The sequence below is a fragment of the Rhinopithecus roxellana genome, chromosome 19 (assembly GCF_007565055.1).
Source record: "Rhinopithecus roxellana isolate Shanxi Qingling chromosome 19, ASM756505v1, whole genome shotgun sequence".
Classification (NCBI taxonomy): Eukaryota; Metazoa; Chordata; class Mammalia; order Primates; family Cercopithecidae; genus Rhinopithecus; species Rhinopithecus roxellana.
Genome location: NC_044567.1, coordinates 47,578,934 through 47,595,781, shown reverse-complemented (window position 1 = coordinate 47,595,781; position 16,848 = coordinate 47,578,934).

Sequence of the window (16,848 nt, the reverse complement as noted above, 5' to 3'; positions counted from 1 at the left end):
GTTTTAGAATAGTCAATGCTCATATCTATTCTTAAGTAAAATAGTAGGCTACAAAAAACATAGCTCCAGGAGCTGAGCAAGAGAGTGGCCCTGCCTGCTGGGCTTGTCTGCTCCCCTGAGTTAGGCACTCCAGGAAGGGGTTGAGAGCATCTGAGTCTTGGGGCCCAGCCCTGAGGCCCTCAAACTATCCCTGCCTACCAAGGGGCCCTCAGGGACAAATGGAGAACCAAGGAGTTGCACAGCCACAGAGTCTAGTGTGCTCAGCCCTTCAGTATGTGATAGAAATAGGCCCTTGGCCGGGCGCGGTGGCGCAAGCCTGTAATCCTAGCACTTTGGGAGGCCAAGACGGGCGGATCACAAGGTCAGGAGATCGAGACCACCCTGGCTAATACGGTGAAACCCCGTCTCTACTAAAGAATACAGAAAACTAGCCGGGTGACGAGGCGGGCGCCTGTAGTCCCAGCTACTTGGGAGGCGGAGGCAGGAGAATGGCGTAAACCTGGGAGGTGGAGCTTGCAGTGAGCTGAGATCCGGCCACCGAACTCCAGCCTGGGCGACAGAGCCAGACTCCGTCTCAAAAAAAAAAAAAAAAAAAGAAAGAAAGAAATAGGCCCAGAGAGAGCAGGTGACCTGCCCAGGGCCTTCCAGCCCTCACACAGCTGGAACCAGGATCCACGGTCCCCAGCCTGGAGCACTGGACATCACATTTCAGGGGAATTGGGGTGCTGGGCTCACACGGGAGAGGTCTTGCTAGCTGCCAGCCTGGGGCTCACCCGTCTGCTGTCCACCCCTTCAACATCCATAGTGGGACTCACAGGTACAAGGCTGGGACCTTCTGCTGCAGACACAAAGCACACCACCACCTGAGGTCCAGGGTCATGATTCGAAACCCACCAAGTGCCCATCAGCCCTTTCCCAGGTTGCAGGGAAAACAGGACCCCAGCCCTCACATGCTGCCTGGCCACCTGCTGCTCACGAGACCTTGTCGCCCCATCTTTAGGAAGGCTTTGTGTGTGAAGATTTTTACATGCACTTGTCTTAAGGCATCTTCACAGCCCTGCAAGGTGGGTTTGATTGTCGTCCCCATCTTACAAGTGAAACAGGTTTCCAGAGTCTGAGTAGTTTGCCAAGGTGGGGAAGGGGTGATCCAGGACTCAAACCCAGGTCCTCCAACTGTCACATTCTCTGACTTTCTGGGGGTCAGCACCCCCAGCTCCTTCTCTCCTGGTCTGTCAGAGACTCAGCAGAGACCCTAGGCGGAAGCTCAGTGACCTTTGGTGTGTGATAGGGACCTGGGGTCTTGTCACTGTCCTGACACCTTATCCTTTAGGTGGCTTTGAAACCATCCGTGTCACTTTGGGCTTCCCCAGAGGTGCCAAACCTGGCCCCAAAATTCAGCCACCCCACCCCAGCCTCTGGGGGCTGAGGCAAAGGCTCCTCTTTTCTCCACGAAGCTAGAATGAGGACCTTCTGGGGGCCCAAGGTAAGAAATGGTCTATTTGTAAAGGGCCTGGTGTCTGGGTAAGCTCTGTGTATTTTCTTACCTTTGCTTTTTGGGGAACCTCATTCAGAGGAGACTTGGCAGCCTCTCTGAAGACGCGGAAGTGATGAATGGCAAAGCTGCAAGAGGCTGGAAGCCCCACCTAGCATGACTTCCTTATTAGGCACATGGGGAAACTGAGCCCCAGTGGGTGGAACGGTCCTGCATGGGCACAGCTGGGACAAGAACCCCGAACTCTCCAGGGCCCTCTACAGCTCAGGCTGTGCAAATGGGGCTGGTCCCAAAAGATGATCCAGGCTGACGCGGGCACAGCCAGACTGGGAGGCGGGGCTCACTGGCCAGCCACCCCAGGGGCAGCGTGGGCACTCGGGCAGGAGACCCGCACAGGAAGTTTCGAAACCTTCACCAGGATTTCAGAACCGTTCTAGACCCCGTGCAGATTGTCTCTCTGTTAAAGAAGGTGCTTTGAGAAGCTGCAAAAGAGGCTCCGCCTTTGACCCTCAACGGGCATCTTTCCTCTAGTCCATCAGCCCACAAAGACAGGAAATTTGATGGAAAAAAAAAAAAGTCATGCCAACGTCGGGTGTCAGTAACCAGGAGCCGCCAGAGGCGCCGCATCCAACCCCGCCCGGGTTTCCACCCCAGGCCAGCACTTTCCAATCTCCCAGGGCCCATCTTCCAGCCCTAAAGCGGTAAACTCCTCACCTCTAGTGGCGAGCGCGAAGAACCGCACCCTGGCCCGCTTGCCCCCCAGCCCCGGCCCTGCCTGTTCCTTCTCAAACCGCGTGAACCTTCCGATGCACGGACTCTGACTGTGGTCGATGCAGACTCTGCCGCACTGCTTAACACCGTTTTGCTACCATGTGATGGCTGCAGACACCGTCCTCAAACTGCAGCCCCAGAACGCAATTTTTATAATCTTCGTCTGACCTACCCGAAGGTGTCCTTTTTAAGTCTTGTTAATATTCATAATGACATATAATCCAAAGTAAATGGAAACGTCATATTGCGATTGCATTGCCTTGGCGAGACTCTCGTCTTAACAGATTTCGAGGGGGTGGGGGCGGTGGCTCACGCCTGTAATCCCAGCACTTCGGGAAGTCAAGGTGGGAGGATAGCTGGTGACCAGGAGTTCGAGCCCAGCCTGGCCAACATGAGAAACCCCCATCTGTACAAAAAAACCAAAAAACACAAAACAAGTTGGCCGGGCGTGGTGGCACGCACCCATAGTCCCGGCTACAGAAGAACTGAAGATGGCTCCCCATCTCATGCATGGTGAAAGCCACAGTCTTTTTAAAGTTCTACATGTAGCTGGTATAGTGTTTTACGCCTGTAATCCCAGCACTCAGCACTCTGGGAGGCTGTGGTGGGTTTCACTTGAGCCTGGGGGGTAGAGGCTGCAGTGAACCCAGATCATGGCATTCCAGCCTGGGCGACAGAGTAAGACCCTATCTTAACAAAAGAGATTTGGAGGGGCTGGAAGGGAAGGTGGAAAGACAGAGGAAAAGGCAACTGGAACTTAGGATACGGTCTTGTTACTCTTCACCAGGAACCCATTTGAGGTAGGCCCCCAAGTTACAGATGGGGAAACTGAGGCCCAGAGAGGTTAAAACACTTGTGTAGAATCACACAGCTATTCGATGACAGAAGCACAATTCAAACTGAGGCCTTCCAAGACTTTTTGCACCAGGACCAGTCAGCCATGCTGTTACCGACTCATTCAACAAACAGCTGTGGAGTATTGACTCTAATGTCAGCCCCCGCCTGGACACCCGAGAGAGAGTCATCAGTGAGATCATCCATGAATAGCAGACACAATAATGGTATGTTAGAAGGTGACCAGCAGAAAAAAATATGAGCATGAAGGAACCAGGTGGGCAGGTGAGGTTGTGCTTAATAGGGAGGTCAGGCAGGCCTCAAGGTAGGTGTTGAGCTAAGACTTGGAGGAGGGGCGGAAGGGAGCAATGGAGACACCTGGGGAAAAGGTTCTGAAGGCAGAGCCATGCTTGGCATGACTGAGGAACAGCAAAGTGGCCAAAGTGGCCAGAGCAGGATGGGGCAAGGGAAGAACAGTGGGTGAAGGCAGAGGATCGGACCCAAGTCATGTAGAAAGTTTTTTTTTTTTTTGAGACAGATTCTCATTGTATCTCCCAGGCTGAAGTGCAGTGGCGTGATGATGACTCACTGCAGCCTTGACCTCCTGCCTTAGCCTCCTGAGTAGGTGAGACTAGGCATGTGCCATCATGCCTGGTTAATCTTTTAATTTTTTATTTTGCAGAGGTGGGGTTTTGCTATATTGCCCAGGCTGGTCTTGAATTCCTAGGCTCATGCAGTCCCATCACAGCCTCCCCAAATGCTGAGTGCTGGGATTACAGGCGTGGACCACTGCACCAGCTACATGTAGAACTTTATAAAGACTGTGGCTTTCACCGTACATGAGATTGGAAGCCATCTTCAGTTCTAAAAGATGCCCAGTAGAGGACAAACCTGTAATCGAGGGCAGGTCAGCAGGCCCAGGTTGAAGGTCCCTCTGTTGGGGGCTTGCCAGAGGGTCCAGCCTTCAAGTCCCAAATGGCGTCCAGTATGCAGGGTGGCGGCATGACTCTGCTGAAGGTTCTGGCTGCCAACTCCCTTAGGAAGCCCCTGTGTGCTGGCCCAACGCTTCAGGCCTCCAGCCCATTCTCTGAACCACCTGACACCCTTTCCCATGCATTCCTTTTCTGCTTATGTTAACCAGAGTGGGATCCTGTTGTTTGTGACAAAGAGCCCCACTTGGTGCTCTGATGCAATCTGTCTTCCAGGTTTCAACTCAGGTGCCACTGCCCTGTAAGGCCTGCCCCACCAACCCCAGGCACTCCCACATCTCCCTGCTTTCTGTTCTTCAGGGCATTCATCACCAAAACCATCTCGTGTAGTTATTTCTTCCTTTCTCTCACCATTAACCTTCTTGAGAGTAGGGGCCACACCCACCATTACCCCCAGTAACCCCAGGGCCTAAACCAAGGCTGAGCGAACAGGAGGCCACTAGCGAGTATTTGTTGAATAAATGGGTGAAAGCTGCTGACGTGGACATTTTATGAAAGGAGTCAAAGCCCTGTGTCTAGAGAGTCAGTTCTGATGATGTCGGGTCCAAGCCCAGATGTGTGTGCAAGAGCCTCGGTTCAGCTCCAGAAGACTCCTGGGATACAGGTGAGAAAGGACCCCAGGGACCACTGGCTTATCCTGAACAGAAAAAGGGAGAGGGGCTGTGCGCAGTAGCTGATGCTTGTAATCCCAGCACTTTAAGAGGCCGAGACAGAAGAATAATTTGAGCCCAGGAGTTCAAGAAGAGCCTGGGCAACATATTGAGGTTGCATTTCTACAAAAAATTAAAAAAATAAAAATTAGCAGGACATGGTGGCATATGCCTGTGGTCCCAGGTACCCTGAAGGCTGAGGCGGGAGGATCACTTGAGCCTGGGAATTCAAGGCTGCAGCGAGCTATGATGGCACCACTGCACTCCAGCCTGGGAGACAGAATGAGATGCCGTCTCAAAAAAAAGAAAAGAAAAAAAAAAAACAATCTTATTGAGGAATAATTGATATGCACAGAACTGCACATGGTTAATGTGTACAATTTGGTAAGCCTGGACATTTGCAAACACCCATGATACTGTCACTACATGGAGGGAATAGACATACCCTATACCTCCCCAAGTTTCCTTGTGTGTCTTTGGTCTTGTTTTTGTTTTGGGTTTTTATGTGTGTGGTAACAACACAACATGAGATCTACCCACTTAACAGATTTTGAAATGTACAGTATTGTTATTCATAGGCCCTGTGTTGTACAGCAGATCTCTAGAAAGTGTTCCTCTAGCATAACTGAAACTTTACACCCATGGAACAACTCCTCGTTTTGCCCACCCTCCAGCCCCTGGTAGCCACTATTTTATGCACTGCTCCTGTGAGTTTCACATTTGTAGATACCTCATAAAAACGGAACCATGGCTAGGCACGGTGGCTCACATCTATAATCCCAGCACTTTGGGAGGCCGAGGCAGGCGGATCACAAGGTCAGGTGATCAAGACCATCCTGGCTAACACGGTGAAACCCCTTCTCTACTAAAAATACAAAAAATTAGCCAGGCATGGTGGCGGGCGCCTGTAGTCTGTAAGTGTCATCTGTAACGGACGCTTGGGCTGTCATAACATGCTTTCTAGGCTGATCCATCAGTACATGGGTGATCCAAAATGGTAGCCTCCAGGCACCGTGGCGGACACCTTTGATCGCAGCACTTTAGGAGACTGAGGCAGGTGGATCAGTTGAGCCCAGGAGTTCAAGACCAGCCTGGGCAACATGGCAAAAACCCATCTCTATGAAAAATACAAAAAACTAGCCGGGCATGGTGGCATCCACCTGTGGTACCAGCTACTCAGGAGGCTGAGGTAGGAGGACCGCTTGAGTCTGGGGGACAGAGGCTGCAGTGAGCCGAGATAGCACCACTTTACTCCAGCCTGGGCGACGGAGTGAGATCCTGTCTCAAAAAAAAAAAAAAAAAAAAAAAAAAAAATCGGTTGCCTCAGCCCCGGATGTGAGTGGCTTTTCAGTTTGACTCTCCAGGGCTGCTCAGGAACATTTCCTGTATCTCTTAGTTTAGCTTCTCAGGAGAGAAATGACAGCACAAGTTATGACTCATCTCCTTAAGTCAAAGGTCAGTGATGTGGTGACATCACATGGTAAAACCATGGCTATGGGCAAGGCACACAAAGCCAGACGTGTCTTTCCCAGGAAGTCCCTGGCCCAGTGGGAAAGGAGGAGGGAGAGGTGGCAGCCAACGGAAAGAAGGGGCAGGAGCCAAAGCAGGGCCACGGGACCCGAAGCAGAAATGATTCAGAAAGCAAAGACGAATAAACAGCCAATAGCAAGACACTTAAAAAAAAAAACAAAACAGAGAAATGACCTACATGACCAAGAAAAGGTGAATAAATTCCACTACGGCCATCTGAAGGCTATAAAGTTATGCAGCCATAGCCATGTTTAATGGCGAATAATGGTGTGGTATCTTGCAAATGTGTAGGGAACAGAGAAGGATGAAAATTGAGTTTAGACTGCATGCTTTTTCTTTTTCTTTTCTTTGAGACAAGATCTTGCTCTGTTGCCCAGGCTGGAGTGCAGTGGTGCAATCATAGTTCACTTCGAGCTTGAATTCCTTGGGTTCAGGCGCCCCTCCTGCCTCAGCGCCCCACCCAGAGTAGCTGGGACCACAAGTGTGCACCACCATGCCTGGCTGAATTTTATTTTACTTTTTGTAAAGATGGGATCTCACTATGTTGCCCAAGCTGGTCTCAAATTCCTGGATTCAAGCCACCCTCCCTCCACCATGAGCCACCGCCCCGCTGTGATCAGTGATGTGGAGCTTCTTCTCATGTGTGCCTGTCTTCTCTGGGGAAATGTCTAAGCCTTTTGCCCATTTTTGAATTGACTTCCTTGTTTTTGTAATTGTTGAGTTGTCGGAGTTTTTTTTTATGTTCTGGATATTAATCCCTTATCAGACATACAACTTGCAAATATTTTCTCCCATTCTGTGAGTTGTCTTTTCACACTTTTTTTGGTCTTTGCTTTTGAGATAGGGTCTCACTCTCACCCATGTTGGAGTGCGGTGGTGTTTTCACGGCTCACTGCAGCCTCGACCTCTTGAGATCAAGTGGTCCTCCCACCTCAGCCTCCCAAGTAGCTGGGACTACAGGCACATGCCACCATGCCCAGCTAATTTTTTAATTTTCTGTAGAGATGGAGGTCTCCCTGTGTTGCCCAGGCTAGTCTCAAACTCCTGGGCACAAGTGATCTTCCCACCTTGGCATCCCAAAATGCTGGGATTTATAGGCATGAGCCACCACACCTGGCCTCTTTTCACTCTCTTCATAGTGTTCTTTGATGAAAGTTCTTAAACTGATGAAGATCAATTTATCTTTTTATCTCTTTTTTTTTTGTTTTTGTTTTTTTTTTTTTTTTTGAGAAGGAGTCTCGCTCTGTCGCCCAGGCTGGAGTGGTGCAGGGGTGCGACCTCAGCTCACTGCAAGCTCTGCCTCCCGGGTTCATGCCATTCTCCTGCCTCAGCCTCCCGAGTAGCTGGTACTACAGGTGCCCACCACCACCCCTGGCTAACTTTTTGTATTTTTAGTAGAGATGGGGTTTCACCGTGTTAGCCAGGATGGTCTCAATCTCCTGACCTCATGATCCACCTGCCTCAGCCTTTCAAAGTGCTGGGATTACACGCGTGAGCCACCGCACCCGGCCTATTTATCTATTTTCTTTTGTTGCCTGTGCTTTGGATGTTATATCCAAGAAAACACTGCTGAATCCCATGTTTTCAAGGTTTTCCCCTGTTTTCTTCTAAGAGTTTCATAATTTTACTTCAAGTTTATGTTATTGATCCATTTTGAGAGTATATGGTATATGGTTAAATTTGTATATGGTATATGGTAAGAATCCTACTTCATTCTTTTACATATACTCAGTTTTCTCAGCACTCTTTATTGAAAAGATTTTTTTCCCCATTAAATGGTCTTGGCATATCTCTCTTTCCTTTCTTTCTTTTCTTTTCTCTGTCTCTGTCTCTGTTTCTCCTGACTCAGCCTGTTTATTGAAAAGATTGTTTTTTCCCCATTACATGGTCTTGGCACCTCTCTCTTTCCTTTCTTTTCTCTGTCTCTGTTTCCTTCCTTCTTTCCTTCCTTCCTTCTCTCTCTTTCTCTCTCTCTCTCTTTCTTGTCTCACTTTGTCACCTGGGCTGGATCACAGTGGAGTGATCTCGGCTCACTGCAACCTCAGCCTTCCGGGTTCAAGTGATTCTCGTGCCTCAGCTTCTCGAGTAGCTAGGATTACAGGCATGCACCATCACGCCTGGATAATTTTTGTATTTTTGGTAAAGACAAGGTTTTGCCATGTTGGCCAGGCTGGTCAAACTCCTGACCACAAGTGATCCTCCTGCCTCAGCCTCCCAAAGTGTTAGGATTACTGGCGTGAGCCACTGTGCCCGGCATGTCTTCACACCCTTTTCAAAACTCAACTGACCACTGACATGAGGGTTTGTTTCTGGGCCCTCTATTCCACCCCATTGATCTATATGTCTGTCCTTATGCCAGTATCACAGTTTTTTTGTTTTGTTTTGTTTTGTTTTTTGATAGAGTCTCTCTCTGTCGCCCAGGCTGGAATGCAGTGGTGTGATCTTGGCTCACTACAACCTCTGCCTCCTGGGTTCAAGTGATTCTCCTGACTCAGCCTCCCGAGTAGCTGGAATTACAGGTGCATGCCACCACGCCCAGCTATTTTGTATTTTCAGTAGAGACAGGGTTTCACCATGTTGGCCAGGCTGGTCTCGAACTCCTGACCTCAAGAGATCCATCCACATCAGCCTCTCAAAGTGCTGGGATTACAGGCATGAGCCACTGCACCCGGCCTGGTTTTTTTTTCTGAGACGGAGTCTCGCTTTGTCGCCCAGGCTGGAGTACAGTGGCATGATGTCGGCTCACTGCAAGCTCTGCCTCCTGGGTTCACACCATTCTCCTGCCTCAGCCTCCTGAGTAGCTGGGACTACAGGCACCTGCCACCACGCCTGGCTAAGTTTTTTGTATTTTTAGTAGAGATGGGGTTTCACCGTATTAGCTAGGATGGTCTCGATCTCCTGACCTTGTGATCTGCCTGCCTCAGCCTCCCAAAGTGCTGGGATTACAGGTGTGAGTCCCCGAGCCTGGCCTTTTTTCCTATTTTTAGTACAGACAGGGTTTCACCGTGTTAGCCATGGTGCGGCTTGTGCATTCATAGGTTGGGATAATACCTACCCCTTCTAGTGCCATTTTAAAGATTTCACATAATACCTTACACAGATACATATAATACAAATAGTTTCCCACTCAGGACAGTGCCCAGTAGAGCTGGTGGGTCAGTAACTGCGGTTCCCCCACCTTGCCCTCTCCCAACCAACCTCCCTTTCCACCTGCCCTGCAATTCACTTCCGTGTTCTCTTTCATGTGTAACATGCCTGTCTCTTCCACTAGAATCAGCTTCTCAATAGCAGCGCTATTGACAGTTTGGGCAGAATCATTCTTCGTTGTGGGGACTGTCCTGTGCATAGTAGAATGGTTACAGCATCCTAGTCTGCACCCCACTAGATGCCAGTAGCACCCTCCAAGCTGTGACAGTCAAAAGTAACTCTCAACATTGTCAAATGTCCTCTGAAGGACAAAATCACCTCTAATTGAGAACCGCTGCACTAGAATAATGGCTACCAAAGTTTTTGCAGCAAAACCTACAACAAGAAACATTTTATATATGTATATACACACACAGTATGTGAAAATACTTCATTAAATCAATCTTTCCCTGACAGTGTCCCACTCTGATACGTTCTGTTCTTTTTAAAAAACGATGAGTAGGCCAGGCGTGGTGGCTCACGTCTGTAATCCCAGCAGTTTGGGAGGTGGAGGGAGACGGATCACGAGGTCAGGAGATTGAGACCATCTGGCTAACATGGTGAAACCCTGTCTGTACTAAAAATACAAAAAAAAAAAAAAAAAAAAAAAAAAATTAGCCAGACGTGGTGGCAGGCGCCTATAGTCCCAACTACTACAGAGGCTGAGGCAAGATAATAGCCTCAACCCGGGAGGCGGAGCTTGCAGTGAGCGGGGATGGTGTCACTGCACTCCAGCCTGGGCGACAGTGCAAGACTCCGTCTCAAAAAAACAAAAAAACAAAAAAACGGGGGAACTAAACAAAACAAAAACAAAACAAAACAAAGGCAGGCCGCAGTGGCTCACGCCTGTAATCCCATCACTTTGGGAGGCCGAGATCACGAGGTCAGGATACTGAGACGATCCTGGCTAACACGTTGAAATCCCATCTCTACTAAAAAAAAAAAACAAAAAATGAGCAGGGCATGGTGGCGGGTGCCTGTAGTCCCAGCTATTCTGGAGGCTGAGGCAGGAGAATGGCGTGAACCCGGGAGGTGGAGCTTGCAGTGAGCCGAGGTCCTGCCACTGCACTCCAGCCTGGGCAATAGAGTGAGACTCCCTCTCAAAAAAAAAAAAAAAAAAAAAAAAAAAAGCAAACTGGGTATGTGCCTTTAGAGGTGGTGTACATTTCCAGCATTATAAATGAATAGAAATGAATGGCAATAGTTACTTTGGTCCATAGATTTTTGGTATCTTAACTAGTTTTGGATCTCTTCCACTGAAGAGATTGCCTATTGAACATTGTTAGGAATGTAAGTACTGAAGGCAAACTGCCTGGGTTTGAATTTTGTTCTGTCCCTTGCACCCTGCCTGGGTTCAAATCCTAGCTCTGCTTAGTAAGTTCTTTTAAGGGGGTGATCTTTGAGCAAATGTCTTAGCTCCTGTTTTCCCAAGTAAATGGACACAATAGTTGCTACCTTGTGAAGGATTCATGTAATTGACCAGCGTTTACCAAGTAGCATCAGTGTTCAGTTTCAGTCATTGGTGATTCTGTATTTGGACTGTGAAAGGCTTGGGGTGGGGGGTGGTGGTGGTGGTGGTGTGTGTGTGTGTGTGTGTGTGTGTGTAGCACTTAATTGCATGCAGAAAGGAAAAGATACTTTTGATAACGGAGAGGCAGCTTTTCTCTGCTTTTGTGTCAAAAGGGAAGAAGGGAGTTTGGAGAGGGATACGAATTCTGTTCAATACTAAGCTCTCTTCCTCAAAATCAGAGGTACATAGAATGTGTAATAATTTACAGAATTTCTTGACTTCAACAATCTGATTTTTAAAAATTTACTTTTATTTTTTCAGCTTTAGACTGAGCTACAGTTAATCTGTGGCGATGTTCTGGATGCACTGGACAAACACCTCACTCCAGCAGCTACCACTGGCAAGTTTTCTATTATGAAATGTAGGTTCTATACTAACAACTAACAAGTGTACTTCATTAATTTTCAACACTCTCAGGAATGATTGGCTTTGTTTCTTTTTTTCTTAGATATTTCCTATTATTTTGCTTAATAAATATAACCAAAAATCCCACAGAAATTAACTGAGGAGCCTCTAAATATCAACAAAATTATCACTTGACAGACTAGAATTAAACGAGCAAGTGGTTCCAAGAAATGCCACAAGTGTATGAATCATAAAATAAAACTTCTACATGAAACATTCAGCCAGCACTGTGCAATGTGTGGCCGTTTGGGGAGGAGAATGAGATAGGTCTCATGGAAGCAAAATAATATAAATAAGTAAAACAAAAGTTAATCCATTTTTTTTTTTTTGAGACGGAGTCTTGCTCTGTCACCCAGGCTGGAGCACAGTGGCACGATCTCTGCTCACTGCAAGCTCCGCCTCCCGGGTTCACGTCATTCTCCTGCCTCAGCCTCCCGAGTAGCTGGGACTACAGGCACCTGCCACCACACCCGTCTGATTTTTATGTATTTTTAGTAGAGACGGGGTTTCACCGAGTTAGCCAGGATGGTCTTGATCTCCTGACCTCGTGATCCGCCCGCCTCGGCCTCTCAAAGTGCTGGGATTACAGGCGTGAGCCACCGCGCCTGGCCAGCTAATGCATTTTTATAATAGCCTGACCATCTTTTTATTCCAATATCAACTATTCTTCTAACATTAAACAATTATTTTTAAATAAAAGTTGGAAGCCTACATAAAAGAAAGTCATGATTCTAAAAAGGCCAACTTGTAATCTTACATTTTCCTTTCTAGTATAGAACCTATATTTCATAATAGAAAACCTTGGACTTGTCAGTGTTAGCTGCTGGAATGAGGTGTTTGTCTAGTACGTCCAGCATGTCGCCACAGATTAACTTCAGCTCAGTCTCAACCTGAAAAAATAAAAATAAATTTTAAAAAATCAGATTGTTGAAGTCTAGAAATTCTGTAAATTATTACACATTCTATGTACCTCTGATTTTGAGGAAGAGAGCTTAGTATTGAACAGAATTCCTTTCCCTCTCCAAACTCCCTTCTTCCCTTTTGACACAAAAGCAGAGAAAAGCTGCCTCTCGGTCATCAAAAGTATCTTTTCCTTTCCGCATGCAATTAAGTGCTGCGCACACACACACCACCCCCCCACCCCAGCACCGCCTCACAATCCAACTACACAATCACCAATGACTAAAACTAAACACTGATGCTACTTGGTAAATGCTGGTCAATTACGTGAATCTTTCACAAGATAGCAACTATTGTGTCCATTTACTTGGGAAAACAGGAGCTAAGACATTTGCTCGAAGATCACCCCCTTAAAAGAACTTACTAAGCAGAGCTAGGATTTGAACCCAGGCAGGGTGCAAGGGACAGAACAAAATTCAAACCCAGGCAGTTTGCCTTCAGTGCTTACATTCCTAACAAGGTTCCACAGGCAATCTCTTAAGTGGAAGAGATCCAAAACTAGTTAAGATACCAAAAATCTATGGACCAAAAAAACTATTGCAACTCATCTCAATTCATTTATAATGCTGAAAATGTACACCACCTCTAAACGCACATTCTCAGCATGCTTCCTATTTTTTCTTTCTTTTTTTAAAAAATTTTTTTTTTGAGACAGAGCCTCACTTTGTCCCTCAGGCTGGAGTGCAATGGCGCAATCTCAGCTCACTGCAACCTCCGCCTCTCGGGTTCACGCCATTCTCCTGCCTCAGCCTCCCGAGTAGCTGGGACTGAGAGGTGACAACCTGCTAGCAGCCCACGCTCTCTGCGCCTCCTCGGCCTCAGCGTCCACTCTGGTGGCGCTTGAAGAGCCCTTCAGCCTGCCACTGCACTGTGGGAGACACTCTCTGGGCTGGCCGAGGCTAGAGCTGGCTCCCTCTGCTTGCCGGGAGGTGTGGAGGGACAGGTGCGGGCGGGAACCGGGGCTGCACCCCGGCGCTCGCGGGCCAGCGCGAGTTCCCTGTGGGCCTGGGCTTGGCTGTCCCCGCACCGGGCCCCGGGCAGTGAGGGGCGTAGCACCTGGGCCAACAGCTGCAGAGGGCGCGCCAGGTCCCTGCAGTGCGGGGCGGCCGGCGCTGCCCTTGAATTCTCGCCGGGCCTCGGCTGCCTCCCGACGGGGCAGGGGCTCGGGACCTGCTGGCTGCCATGCCGGAGCCTCCCCGCACCCCTCCGTGGGCTTCTGCGCGACCCGAGCCTCCCAGACGAGCGCTGCCCGCTGCGCCGTGCCGCTTGGTCCCATGGACCGCCCAAAGGCTGAGGAGTGCAGGCGCATGGCGGGAATGGCGGGCCGCTGGGCTTGCAGCCCCAGTGCAGGATCCACTAGGTGAAGCCAGCTGGGCTCCTGAGGCTAGTGGGGACATGGAGAACCTTTATGTCTAGCTGAGGGATTGTAAATGCACCAGTCAGTACTTTGTGTCTAGCTCAGGGTTTGTAAATACACTGATCAGTACTCTGTCTAGCTCAGGGTTTGTAAATACACCAATCGTTACTGGAGAACATTTCTGTCTAGCACTGTGTGTCTAGCTAAAGGATTGTGAACGCACCAATCAGCACTCTGTCAAAATGGTCCATCAGCTCTCTGTAAAATAGACCAATCAGCAGGATGTGGGTGGGGCCAGATACAGGAATAAAAGCAGGCTGCCAGCGGCAGCAATGGCAATCCTCTTGGGTGCTCTCTGGCAGTGTGGGAGCTTTGTTATTTGGCTCTTTATAATAAATCCTGCTGCTGCTCATTCTGGGTCCACTATGAGCTATAGCACTCACTTTGAAGGTCTGCAGCTTCACTTCTGAGGCCAGCCAGACCACAAACCCACCAGGAGGAATGAACAACTCCAGACTTGCCACCTTAAGAGCTGTAACAGTCACCACGAAGGTCTGCAGCTTAGCTTCACTCCTGAAGCCAGCGAGACCACGAACTCACCGGAAGGAAGAAACTCCGAACACGTCCAAACATCGGAAGGCACAAACTTCCGACACACCATCTGTAAGAACTGTAACACTCACTGTGAGGGTCTGCGGCTTCGTTCTTGAAGTCAGCGAGACCAAGAACCCACCAATTCTGAACCCAGGACTACAGGCGCCCACCAACATACGGCTTTTTTTCCCTTTTTTTTTTTTTTTTTTTTGTATTTTTAGTAGAGACAGGGTTTCACCATGTTAGCCAGGATTGTCTCGATCTCCTGTCCCCGTGATCCACCCGCCTCAGCCTCCCAAAGTCCTGGGATTACAGGCATGAGCCACCATGCCCCGGCCACTTGCTTTCTATTTTCTGTGAACTCATGGCACCACTGTTGGACCTTTCTAGGTTCCTCTCATGTCCCTGGAACCTCCTTTCCACTGTAAAACATTCTCTCAGTCTTTTTTCTGTAATTGCATCCTTATCTTAGCTAAGCAAAACTGTTTTCTGAATCACCTGTCTCCCTGATATTTTCAAATAGAGACTGCTGTAGGAGACTAAAGGTATCCATGTTCTCCTAGCTCCTCACATACTCAGTGACTGCTCTCCTGTTTCTCCAAACCCTTCTTCCTCAAAAGCCGATACTCTACATTCCATTTCTCCATTTCTGTCATCAATAGATCTCTAGGCCCTTCTCCCACATTATTGACTATCTACAGGCAAACTATCCTATACCTGAGATCACACCAAGGTATGGTGTGGCCACGTTCCAGTCAACCGAGTTCATTGCTTTCTACTCCAAGACTTGCATTTGTCCCTACCCCTAACTGTGCTGCTCCATACTAGAAGTCTTATATTGTAATGCTCCACTCTTGGCCATGGCTTCCTCTTTTAGTTCCTTTTCTCTTGTTGTTTCTATTTAGGGACTGATCAAGACATCTACATTCTTTCTTTCTTTTTTGCTTTTTTCTTTCTTTCTCTCTCCCTTCCTTTTTCTTTTTCTTTTCCTTTTCCTTCTCCTTCCTTCCTTCCTGCCTTCCTTCCTTCCTTCCTTCCTTCCTTCCTTCCTTCCTTCCTGCCTTCCTTCCTTCCTGCCTTCCTTCATTCCTTCCTTCCTTCCTTCCTTCCTTCCTTCCTTTTTTATGCATGTATCTCATGTAAGACATCCGGACTTGAACTTTTCACATATTCTCCCAATGTATCAGTTGCTGTCTTTGCTTCCTGCTTCCCTTTCCTAGCTAGCACAAGTCCCACAGTGTAACTCATGGACTTCTTTCTTCAGCTTTTTCAACTTTCTCACTTCCTCATTCCACTGGGACACAAAACTTATCTATTGGTCATCGAAATTCTTTGACCCAACATATTTCATGGTAATGGTAACATCAATCCCAGCTTACAACTTTACTTTTAGAGACAGGGTCTCACTTTTTTGCCCACTACTGCAGCTTCCAGGAGAAAAAGTTACTCACCTCTGCCCTGAAATATTCTATAGCCTAATCCACGTGAGCAAAAGACAAAAATCTACGAAGATATAAAATGTGTACTACATATACAGTCATCTGGGCACTAGACTGTGACCTCAAATGCCAACGACTATGGCCAAATTACTAACAGACATAAGCCTGAGAACTAAGCCAGACACTCAAACAAGCCTCCCTTTTCAGAGACATTTTCTAGAACCATAAAAATAAAAGGCAAAAATTAGGACATATTCAGGTAATAACAACCTCCTTCCCCCAGATAATTTCTGTGGTATAAAACCCAAAGATTAAAAACTATGACATTGGATTTAAAAAACTTGAGTCTTTCAATAAAAAAAAAGAACGAGACAAATTTAACCAAAAACACTCATCATTTTTCTTGAAAATACAGTAGTTCCCTTTTACCTGAGAGGGATCCATTCTGAGACCCCGAGTAAATATGCTGAAACCATGGATAATAGCAAACCTTATATATACCATATTTTGTTCTATACATACATACTCATGGTAAAGTTTAATTTATAAATTAGGCACAGTAAAAGATGAATGCCAGAACAATTACAACATACTCTAATAGAAGTTATATGAACGTAGTCTCTTTTTCTCTCAAAATATCTTATTGTGCTGTACCACTGGTAACTAAAACTGCAGATAAGGGGGGACTATTGTACAACAGTCTCACCATTTGCCGGTATTTCCGAATCATTTTTAGCTTGTCTTCTCCTCCCTTGTTTCCTTCTTTCTGTTCAAGGCTGCTGATTCTTCTCCAGGAGGCTCTTCTAGCTCCAATCACATTCTTATACGTAACAGAGAGGAACATATCTTATATATGTATCTTATAGGTAACATAATATCTTATACGTAACAGCTGTCAGCTCTACATCCATCCCTGCTAATTTCTTCATTGACTCCACCATTTCTACAAGGGAAAAGCAAAATCTGTACACCTGCAGAATTAGCACCACATGGATGCTGCTGAAGGGTTTTCTGCCTGTGTCCTCTGGAGGGGTGACATCCTGTCTCCCCTGGACTGGAGCCCATTAAGCA